General features: G+C 45.2%; 1 protein-coding gene across 2 annotated transcripts in view; it reads left to right on the plus strand.

Moving 5' to 3' along the window:
• Positions 1 to 598: 598 nt before the first annotated feature.
• Positions 599 to 12,090, plus strand: part of SLC11A2 (solute carrier family 11 member 2) — a 35,210-nt gene continuing 23,718 nt past the window's right edge. The window contains exon 1 of one of the 2 annotated variants that reach the window (XM_065887026.1): positions 599 to 640. The gene's annotated coding sequence lies outside the window, so the exon portion shown is untranslated. Of the gene's footprint in view, positions 641 to 9,294; positions 9,314 to 12,090 lie in introns of those variants that run through there. The other variant, XM_065887029.1, reaches the window with a different exon arrangement.

Here is a 12,090-nt window from a genome sequence, read left to right on the forward strand (position 1 = left end):
GGAAGAAGCGAGGCAGCTGCGTAGGAGAGCGGGAAAAATTCATTACCAAAGCTTGGGAACAGGGCAACTGATGCAGCCGAAATGGCTGCACTAGCTGATGTTTCGCGGTTCCTCCCAGGTGTGGGGTGCTGTTGGTGGGGCAGCAGATACTATGATGTGGCTCTGGGGGCGAGAGGAAATGGTCCTGCCAGGTGGCTATACCTTGTAGGATGGAGCTGTATCTCTCACAGAGCCGCGTCTCGGAAGAAATGATCTTGATTTCCAGGACCTAACGTGAGGCCGCGGCGAACTACAGCAGGAAACTTACGTGTCTGCAGGTTGCCAGGGGGCTGGAAGACTCCAACCCACACTGTGGGTTGTACCAGCGCGAGCACTAGCTCTGCAGGAGACAGCTCCCGCCCGGGCCGCCGTGGCCCCGCCTCCAGCGTGACCTAGGGAGGGCGGAGCCCCGGAATTTGCCGTCGGCCCGCCTTGCTCGCCGGCAGCCGAGGGGAATACGGAGAATCCAGCCAATAGGGAGGTGCAGCTGCGGTCCTGTCGGCCAATCGCGGGGCGTGTAGGGGGTAGGCTGGCGTGGCGCTGGTTCCCGGGGTATGGAGCCTCTGGCGCGGGGACAGACTGTCAGGTGGTTGCAGAGCCGGTAAGGTGGGGTACAGGGCAGGTCAGAGGTCACGCGGGCGCCCGGCTTTCCCCGGGTTCCCCGGATGGAGGGCTGCCCTGGGAGCTGGCGCCGGGGCCAGAATGGGGCATGCGGGGCGCCGAGCGGGGCTGCGAGGGGCGGCACGGGCTGTGAGGGCCTGGGCGCGGGTTCCAGATGGAGCGGCATTATTCGAAGGAAGACCGAGAGGAGGGCGCCGGGAGCGGGGGGCGGGAAGGAAACGCCAGAGGTTGCAGCGGCCTCACCCCTTTCCCTTCGCGGCCTAAGAGAAATGGCCGAACCCCCGGCCGGACCAGCCGCGGGGCCGGGACCCGTGATCGACGGTGCGCTGACCCCGTTTCACGCCGCGGAAGAGGCCGACGGGGCAAGGTCCCCGCGGCCGCCTTCTTATCTGCGGAGACCTGGCGCCCCGTCTGCTCCCTGGGCTTCCCTTCGCCCCACTTCAACAAAAGAATTCATTTTACTGCAGCCGACATCCAGGGAGCGCCTTCGTGTGAGGGGCCTGGGCAGGCCGCTGAGTACTTGTGTGTAGATTGGTTTTAGGGCTGTTTGTGCAGCCTCCAGGCTCCAGGCACCTTTGCAGGGGGCATTATTGTGCACGGTATGTGAGTGGGGTGGCAGCTCTCCATCTGTTTGGTTTCATATGTCCCTGCTTTTAAAGCTATGCTAATATTTTTGATGTTACGCCTTTGGGTTCCTTTTCACTTGGTTTCCCCAAATTCCCTTCATATATCAGATTATTTCAAAGAGCATCATTGGGGGAGAAGTTGGGGAACCTGGGCTTGGAATTTCCTGTGTGTCAAGTGAAGATACTCTCATATCGTGCACTGCTTTCAAAGGAGCGTTATGAAGTTAAGGGAATGTGACATCTCTTTAAAGTGAAAAGCAAAAGCAAAAATTATATGGAAGGGGAGGCAAGAGGAGACGGGTTTCCAGAGGTCATAATTCTAGTGAATATTGGTGAAACCAGGGGACACTGTGTTTCTACCTTGACTCCAGTGGAATCTGAACCCCAACTAGTTTGCAGCACTTCTTGGCTCTGTAAACCTTTGAGCAAGGTGCTTCTTTGTTCTTTTGTTTCCACATACTTAAAATGGGGATTGATAATATCAATCTTAAAGAGTTGGTGGTATTAAATGTGTTAATATTCTTAAAGTGCTTAGAACAATTCCTGGCATTTAAGAGTTTTATTATTACCTACAAGTGCCTTCTTCCCCCTAAAAGATTCCACACTAAAAGAATTCTGACCTTATTACTTATCCTTCTTCAAAATCCTGTGAGCCTATTGCCAGTGAACCCTTAGGCCTGTTTTCCATCCACGTCATTCATGATCTGAGGCTATAGTATAGTTACGTGTGACTAGAGGTCTTCTGCTGGGTGTTTATCATTAAATAAGGTTGGAAACTTCCTCTATACAGTACTGGGTCTGTCCATGATAGCTGTGTTGGGTAAATGAAAACTTCTTTGACTGTTTAGTTTTTCATTGGATGATATTTCATTTACAGTCTTGGCCTAGACACAGTTTTTTTTGGACCCAATACCAAAAAGGCCATGATTACAGCATTCTTGGTTTCTCATGTTTCCCGGATGGCTGGGACTTGGGCGGGGAATTTCTGGGCAGCCTGGCAGCACTTCTGGTAGCGAATGGGGAAGCTTCTAATCTTCCCCATTCTAATTCTAATTCTAATCTAATCTTCCTCTACTGTTAGGAAATCAGCGGTGATCCCTTGGAATACTCCACAGAGCTCCTAAGCAGCTTTGGTTCAGTTTTGACTCAGTGAAGTGAAGGTTAGAGGTTAGAGAGTTGTATCTATTGATACAAAGCAGCATCTTTTCTACTTGACTTATAGTGCTAAGAGCTTGGGTGGGTGCTGTGGAATCAAAGACATCTTTATTCCCTGTTTCCTTACTGTGTATGTCTGCTGCCATACTTATGCCCTTTCTGTGAGCTTAAAAGTCCCTCTCAGATTCTCTTGGTACTGTCCGGAAGGCTCTAATGGAAGACTTTTTGTCTTCCAGTTCTTCCCTTCCAAGAAAGCTGCTGTTTATATAGGTAACATTACTGGGAACTAATCACAAAATGAGAAACTTAGAGTTTACTAAAAAGAATATCGCTTACTGCACAGTCTGCTGGCCCAGTTTGACTGAAGTACACATAGTGTGAGTTTAGTTATTTAGCTTTGGAGTAAGACAGTTTAGTACTTGTATAAGGTTGAAAGTTGGATGTTGGCTTGGTGAGAGTGGAGGACAGTGTCTTTGTGAAACCTCTGTGCTTTAATAAGGACAGGGAGTGAAACCTTTAAAGAGTTGAGTGTTTGAGGCAGAAAGGGAAGCCTTTTGCCTTAATATTGTTGTCATCTTTATTATGTGAGTCTCTCTGGTTTTAATAAAATATTTTGGAAAAGAAGAGTCAGGGAGTATTTGTACCGAATGTAAGGAGTTAGAAGTCCTAGATCCTTGTTGTCTCACCCATCCGATGCCATTTATTCTTTTGATAATTTAACAGACATGTATTGAACAATTAACATTTATTGGCCCCTGGAGACACAAAGACAAGGCCTCCAGGTATCATCAGGAATATCATGGATATAATAAAACAACAATGTATTATGAACTATAATAACATCAGAATGGAATATAAAACAGTTGGCCAGGGATGATAAATATATATTTATTGTCTAATTCCTCTTCCACTTTTTAAAAAATTAATTTATTTATGGCTGCATTGGGTCTTCGTTGCTACGCGCAGGCTTTCTCTAGTTGTGGCGAGCGGGGGCTAGGCTTCGTGTGGTGCGCAGGCTTGTCATTGCGGTGGCTTCTCTTGTTGTGGAGCATGGGCTCTAGGTGCGTGGGCTTCAGTAGTTGTGGCATGTGGGCTCAGTAGTTGTGTCTTGCGGGCTCTAGAGCTCAGGCTCAGTAGTGGTGGCACACAGGCTTAGGTGCTCCGAGGCATGTGGGATCTTCCCAGACCATGGCTTGAACCTGGGTCTTCTGCACTGGCAGGCAGATTTTTTAACCATTGCGCCACCAGGGAAGTCTTCCACTTTTAATTTAAGGTCAGAGTAACTTACTTTTTTTAGTGTAAGGACCAGTTCCCAGTAAAGACTTAAATTAGGAAATTAGGGTTCTCAGGCTTGTCTTTGTGCTTATTGCTAGTAGGTCATCTTGTGTGGGTTATTTTTGTTTTGGTCCCACTTATCACTAACAATCAAGTGTCTATTAAAATTCCTAGGTAATGAAAGGAGGCTACAAATTAACTATTGAACTTGTAGCAGTTTCCAAAGAGCAGAAGGAGGCATGTATGAGGCTGGAGAATCTTATATGTATTGTCTGTCTTTACAGACAGTTTTTCTTTGCTTTAAGCAAAGAAACATTGAGGAAGATATGTACTTAAAATTGTTAAGGTCAGTCTGCATTGGGGGGCCAGTATCTGTCATTGGAATAAATAAGTTGAATGTAATCTAATAATAATCTTTCTTCACATTTGCCAGAGGACAGCTACTTAAGCAAGTATAAGGGCAAAGCACTTTTTTTCTGAGGCAAGAAGTGGGTATAGACTGATTTAATAGACTTTCTTACTTCATTGTAAAGAGGTCTTTGAAATTTTCACAGAGCTTGGAGTTGTGTTCCAGGGTAAATGTGTCACGCCAGGAGGCCAGGTTGGGCAGCGAAAGGGAAATGCAGTGCTGTAAACTTCAGGTTGGGAGGAAATCGGGGGAAGCCTCACACTGTGAGAGTCGGGAGGAACAAAGACCAAGTTATAGTTTCTGGAAGTAAGATATTAGTGACCCTGACGTGTGAGCAGTCAAGGAGATTTGAAGCTGGCTAAGCCTCAGAGCTCTGAGCAGAGAAAGTGAAGAGCTCTATTTAACGGGTATTAATTGGGCCCTTGTAATTCTGAAGTCTCTGGTTGATGGGTGATATTTTTGTCTAAAAGTTCAGTACTTCTTGACAGCCTGGCCACGTTTCTCCCCACTGTTATCGCCTTTGACACCCAGGCAGCCGGTTTTATTATCAACTGTACTCTTCCTCCCCTTATCTTACCCCCTCTCTCTTCTTGCTGCTTAAGATTTTCTCTTTCTCTTCTTTCTTTATCATTAGATGTTCTCCATGTCAGGTTTTCCTTTCAACCATCAAACAGATTTTCAAAAGTCTAACTCAGGTGGAAGTAGCAAACTGGATGCTGAGTTGAAAATTGTAGTTCTCTGGTAGACTAAGGGAGATGTCTCCAATTTTGAGATTATTACTATGGAATACAAAGTCAGTAACATGAACAGTCTGTCTCAGTGGTCATTGTGCCAGAGAGAGAGAGAGAGAGAGAGAGAGAGAGAGAGAGGGGATCTGATGTGTGTTAAAGCACATTGTACGATAGCAACACTGTTTGTACTTTATGAACTGGGTGTGCTTGTGTGACTTTCAGCTTACCGAAATATTACTCACTTAGGTAGAGGGGATTAGAGTTTCCAGGCCTTTTTCTTAAACTAAAGGGGATTAGAGTTTCCAGGCCTTTTTCTTAAACTAACACCAGAGGGGCTTTTCGCTTTGTTCTTATGTCAGGAAGTAGATGTAATCTGTCTCCAACCTTTTTTTCATTTTGTCATTTTATATCAAATTCATTTTAATGAGAGAAAAATAGGATTATTTTTTATTCAAATTGAAAAATAATTCCAAACTTCACATCCTCAATTATAATTTAGAAATTCACATGGCTTTTCTAAGCTGTTTCTCTCCCATCATCCCCAGTGGGGGCAAATTGAGTTTTGGAATTAATTAGATGTATATCCTGATGGAAAGACTCGGAAATTGGTGCTTCTTTATTGACCTGGAATGGAAAAACAGAGGAAGTAATAATTTCTCATTTTAAAAAATGGCTAGTAATATTCCTTATTAAAATACGTAGGGTTCAGACAGCAGTTAGATCTGTTTGAACCACTGAATATTTCAATTTTGTTGACTCCCAGTCATCAGGGGCAGGAACTCACCTTCATGAAGAACATCTTGCACAGCATAGATGTTAGATGAACAGTCATGATTTAGTAGGAATATCAAGTGCTTTAGCCTTAAAAGTAGACCTTTAGAGAAAAGGGAATTTTAGAAGGATCTGGAAATCTTTACATTTTCTTCAAAACAAATGGAATTGTTTTTTTATCACAGCTCCTTTTTATTCTCTAATAAACAACTCAGGGATCACTTTTTAAAGCCTGTACATCTGGCAGTTTCCACTTTGTCACCAGCATGGCACTGAACGTTGGCTGAGGAAACATCAACAGGGAGAAGAGATGGCTTTGGCAGCAACTTTAAACATTCCTGTTCACATTTTTTTTTTTTTTTTGCGGTGCACGGGCCTCTCACTGTTGCGGCCTATCCCGTTGAGGAGCACAGGCTCCAGACGCGCAGGCTCAGCGACCATGGCTCACGGGCCCAGCCGCTCTGCGGCATGTGGGATCTTCCCGGACCGGGGCACGAACCCATGTCCCCTGCATCGGCAGGCAGACTCTCAACCACTGCGCCACCAGGGAAGCCCTTCCTGTTCACATTAATCAATTGATTCCATGCACACTTTTCTAGTTGCCTCTGTGAAACTTCTTTGACTACTTAATGTTGTCTCTGATTTTATTTATACAAGGTGGGGGGAGGAAAAAAGGGGAGAGGAATTAGAGGACTGTTCAAAGACATTCCTCTCCGAAACTTAAAATTAATTTTAGGGAGACCTTTGCAACAATGAACGCAGTTCTAAAATCAGTGAAATGGTTTGTGGTGCCTTTGCTCTCTGTAGAAGAATTTTATAAGAAAAAAATTAATTTAAATTCAAACTTTTTTTTAACCATAGGGGGAAAACGTTTAAGTTGAAGTTATATATGTACTTTAATACTCAGTGTTTCATACTTTCTTGGTGGAAATTTTTTTTTTTTTTTTTTGCTGGCACGCGGGCCTCTCACTGTTGTGGCCTCTCCCGTTGCGGAGCACAGGCTCCGGACGCACAGGCTCAGTGGCCATGGCTCACGGGCCCAGCTGCTCTGCGGCATGTGGGATCTTCCCAGACCGGGGCACGAACCCGTGTCCCCTGCATCGGCAGGCGGACTCTCAACCACTGCGCCACCAGGGAAGTACTCTTGGTGGCAATTTTAAAAACTGATTTGGGCTATCCAAATTGTTCTTCTAGAGTTCTTGTAAATGATAAGAGAACACATGGAATTATTATTAATTAAATGTTCGGCATTTATTATAGCTAGTATGTGTTTGGGGCGGTATAATTGTTTATTTTGATATAATTTCAGACTTACAGACGAGTTGCAAGAATAGTATTAGGGAATAAATGCTTTCAGGATAGGGTGATATGATAGTAGTAAGCAGCAGGTGCTTTAGGGGAACATGAAAGAGGGCCGTTTAACCCAAATTAGGGAGTCAGGAAACACTTTCCTGAGGAGAATTTTTCTAATTCTTTGCATTCAGGTGAAACTTCCAAATCACAATTTCAGAGCTTGGTTGTTTGCACACTGAGTCAAAGTAGTAGTAAGTTAAGCTTGAGGCCATATATGCCTGCTAACCAGACGGCTTCAGATCTCTGATTGTGCATTGTGAAGCTTTATCAGAGAGAACTGGTAAGTCCCTGAAGTGTTCATTGAGAAACTGAACGTCCCTGAGGTGTTCATTGAGAAACTGAGTAAACCTATGTGACCTTTATGGTTTTTTTTTTTTGAGTTATGCGGGCCTCTCACTGTTGTGGCCTCTCTCATTGCGGAGCACAGGCTCCGGACGCGCAGGCTCAGCGGCCATGGCTCACGGGCCCAGCCGCTCCGCGGCATGTGGGATCTTCCCGGACCAGGGCACGAACCCGTGTCCCCTGCATCGGCAGGCGGACTCTCAACCACTGCGCCACCAGGGAAGCCCTGTGACCTTTATGTTTTAAAAAAATAAACAATACAGGTACATGGTAAAAAAAATTTTTTTTAAGTGCAAACCGTATACAGTGTATATTCAGTGAGAGGTCTTCCTTTTGCCTGACCTCTTTTGTGCTCCCCCACTGCTTCCTCTTAGGGACGGCAATACCAGTTTTTGGCATGTCCTTTGGATATCGTCTGTACATGTATGTGTGTATTCTCTCTCTCTCTCTCTCTCTCTTTTGCTACATAAATGATAGCATGCTGTTCTATAAACTGGGTTTTTAACTTCACAGTATATCTTGGAGATTGTTTCCTATTAATCCATTTAGATCTGCCTTATTTATGGCATTCCATCCTATAAATGTACTAGGTTGTTTCAGTCTTTTTACACTACAAACAGTGCTGTGGGAAATATTCTTGCACATACTTCCTGTGGGACTGTTTCTTTAGTATGCATTCTTAGAAATGGAATTGCTGCGTCAAAGGATATGTAGGCTTTTGACATTTAGACAGAAAATGTAATTAGCATTCTTAACTTGTAAAATAGTCTTATAACTTTTGATAAGGAATCAGGTAAAATAGTTATTACATTGAACCATGAGTGCCATTTTTTTCCTGCTGTCGATTGCTGTTCGAGAGGAGGAAACTTATTGGCTTTAAGAAAAGGTGACACTTAGTGGTTGGGGGTGAGCTAGAATATCAAAGCAGTGTTAATCATAGTTATCAGAGTACTGCTGGGTTGATTCTTGTTGCTTATATCTCCACTTGATCTTTTTCTTTGTTTTAAATTTTCTTTTTATTTATTTATTTTTGGCTGCATTGGGTCTTTGTTGCTGCATGTGGGCTTTCTCTAGTTGGGGCAAGCAGGGGCTACTCTTCGTTGCTGCGTGCAGGCTTATTGTGGTGGCTTCTCCTGTTGCGGAGCATGGGCTCTAGGCGCGCGGGCTTCAGTAGTTGTGGCACTCAAGCTCAGTAGCTGTGGCTCGAGGGCTCAAGAGTGGAGGCTCAGTAGTTGTGGCGCACAGGCTTAGCTGCTCCGTAGCCTGTGGGATCTTCCCAGACCAGGGCTCAAACCCGTGTCCCCTGCACTGGCAGGCGGATTCTTAACCACTGCTCCACCGGGTCAGCCCGATCTTTTTCTTTTCTTTTCTTTTCTTTTTTGTGGTACACAGGCCTCTCACTGTTGTGGCCTCTCCCGTTGCGGAGCACAGGCTCCGGACGTACAGGCCCAGCGACCATGGTTCACGGGCCTAGCCGCTCTGCGGCATGTGGGATCTTCCCGGACCGGGGCACGAACCCCTGTACCCTGCATCAGCAGGCGGACTCTCAACCACTGCGCCACCAGGGAAGCCCCGATCTTTTTCTTGATGTAATTAAATGACTGAAATGACCTGGTGGTATGGTCCTAGAGAGCAAAACTGTCTTACTCTTTTTTTTTTTTTTTTTTTTTTGTGGTACGCGGGCCTCTCACTGTTGTAGCCTCTCCCGTTGCGGGGCACAGGCTCCGGACGCGCAGGCTCAGCGGCCATGGCTCACGGGCCCAGCCGCTCCGTGGCACGTGGGATCCTCCCGGACCGGGGCACGAACCCGTGTCCCCTGCATCGGCAGGCGGACTCTCAACCACTGCGCCACCAGGGAAGCCCTGTCTTACTCTTAACTTACTGCTTCCTTATGGGTGTTAAATTTTCATGGAGACTTAAATACTGCAGCACACCAAGCATACTGACCCTCTATTCCCTGCCCTAGTTATATTCTCTGGACACTATAAACAGTGGAGTTTATAGGTTGTTGACTCAATGTTTTGATGAGAAAGTTGGAATCTAGGGAATTCCCTGGCGGCCCAGTGGTTAGGACTCGGTGCTTTCAGTGCCGGGGCCCTGGTTTGATCACTGGTCAGGGAACTAAGATCCTGCAAGCCGAGAGGTGCTGCCAAAAAAAAAAAAATGTTGGAATCTAGAATCATTTCCTCTCTTGGAATAATATATTTCTGAGACTTCACAGAGAAAACCAGACTTGTGTTTTATCGGCTCTGTAAGTAATTATGGGAGTAATCACTTAAAATACTAATAGTAATTATTAAAAATTTTATCTTGAGATATTTCTGTTTAAAATTATTTAACACCTTTTCACATTTCAGACTTGGGGAAAAACACACTACTATCTCAATTTGTTTTTTTTTTTTAAAAAGAAATTATTTATTTATTTATTTATGGCTGCGTTGGGTCTTCATTGCTGCACGCGGGCGTTCTCTAGTTGTGGCGAGCGGGGGCTACACTTTGTTGCACCGCGCAGGCTTCTCATTGCGGTGGCATCTCTTGTTGTGGAGCACGGGCTCTAGGCGCGCGGGCTTCAGTAGTTGTGGCATGCGGGCTCAGTAGTTGTGGCTCGCGGGCTCAGTAGTTGTGGCTCGCGGGCTCTAGAGTACGGGCTTATTAGTTGTGGCACATGGTTAGTTGCTCTGCGGCACATGGGATCTTCCCAGACCAGGGCTCGAAACCCGTGTCCCCTGCATTGGCAGGAGGATTCTTAACCACTGTGCCACCAGGGAAGTCCTGCTTTTTAAATATAAGTTTTAAAGGCCTGTTTTGGATAGGAATCTTACTCACATGTGTTAAACACTTCTGTGCCTTCTGAAACAGGATATCAGTCATCAGTACAAAAGTAATCTAATTGAATCGGTTCTTCGTGAGTAAGACTGCAATTAGAAACTTGAGTTATTCTTAATAATAATATAATGTTAGTATTCTTTTAAAAAAATAACCACTGTTAATGCTTTTTTGCACTTCTTCCTATTTTAATTAATTAATTTATTTATTGGCTGCAATGTGCGGCTTACAGGATCTCAGTTCCCCAACCAGGGGTTGAACCCGGGCCACAGCAGTGAAAGCCTAGGATCCTAACCACTAGGCCACCAGAGGACTCCCAATAATAATATTCTTTTTTTTGGCGGGGACCGGGGGAGGATGGTGCTCTGTGTGGCTTGTGGGATCTTATTTCCCTGACCAGGGATCGAACTTGCACCCTTGGCAGTGAAAGCATGGAGTCCTAACCATTGGACCACCAGGGAATTCCCAATAATATATATATATTTTAAAATATTTACTTATTTATTTGGCTATGCTGGGTCTTAGTTGCAGCATGTGGGATCTTTTTTTTTTTTTTTTTTTTTTTTTTTTTTTTTTTGTGGCACGCGGGCCTCTCACTGCTGTGGCCTCTCCCGTTGCGGAGCACAGGCTCTGGACGGGCAGGCTCAGCGGCCATGGCTCATGGGCCCAGCCGCTCCGCAGCATGTGGGACCTTCTTGGACTGGGGCACGAACCCGTGTCCCCTGCATCGGCAGGCGGACTCTCAACCACTGCGCCACCAGGGAAGCCCATGTGGGATCTTTTAGTTGCGGCATGTGAGATCTAGTTCCCTGACCAGGGATCGAACACAGGCCCCCTGCGTTGGGAGCGTGTAGTCTTAACCATTGGACCACCAGGGAAGTCTTCCCAGTAATATTCTTCATAATAATGTTCTCAGAGCTGATTGAAGTATAAGGAAGTTGCATCATATCAAATAGCCCAAGACTTTCCCTGTAAGAGCCATAGTCCCAGATCTGATTTGTGGTTTCCAGTTTATTGTGTGTTATCCTGGCTTCTTAGAATTATATGTAAAATAAAAGTAAAAAGGCTCTGAGTGGGGCCTAGGAGCTGTGCTGTGATTGGAATCCAAGTGGCACCGCTACTAAGTGGTCGGATGTGTAAATCCCATTTAGGTGAGGTGCTATTGTAACTGGCTGAAAGAGGGGTTGGATTTAGTCAGCAGTTTTGGGATCTGTTGGCGAAACCATCTGGTGGCTCAAACTCTGATAGGAAGGACGTTACCATTGTTCATTATAACAAGATACTTGATATTGGTGACTATAGACATGAAAGATTATGTTTTCCAAATTAGCAAGTGGTGATATGTTTTACATTCCAGAAGATAGATGAAACCTAAAACCCCCTTCAGGTCTTCATTCTGTAATTTTGCAAAATATGTATAGAATATGTCGATAGACTATCAAAGAAAGTAGAGCACTGTTCAAATAGGGGCAATAAAGGTACAATAGTGGGAAAAGACTATTTAATTAGTAAAAGTTAGCTAAGGGGAGGCTTCATCACTTTTTCAGTAGGATAGTTGTTATTGGAATCTAAGGGGGGGCAGTTAACAATTAATACTGCTTACCTTTCCCTTTCTAAATTTGGAATCAACTAAGAAATAGATTCCTTAATCAGTAGATCAAAATTTTACAAAATCAGCCTTATTGGTGGGGTTGACTGGAGAATATGCCATAGATCTGTGGCCCAATGGGCTTACTAATACCCCCTGCCCCCCAGTTAAACTTAACCCAATAGGATGCTGGACATCTGGGATACCCCCTTACCCCAGCCCCGCCTCAGGCTGCGTATTGCTGAGGGAGAGAAGTGCAGGCATGCTGCCTTGTCCTCCTGGTGCCTCAGCTCTCATTAGTTTCTTCTCCCAGTTGTTGAAGTGTTGGGGAATGAGACCTGAAACCTTACAGCT

The sequence above is a fragment of the Phocoena phocoena genome, chromosome 11 (assembly GCF_963924675.1).
Source record: "Phocoena phocoena chromosome 11, mPhoPho1.1, whole genome shotgun sequence".
NCBI lineage: Eukaryota > Metazoa > Chordata > Mammalia > Artiodactyla > Phocoenidae > Phocoena > Phocoena phocoena.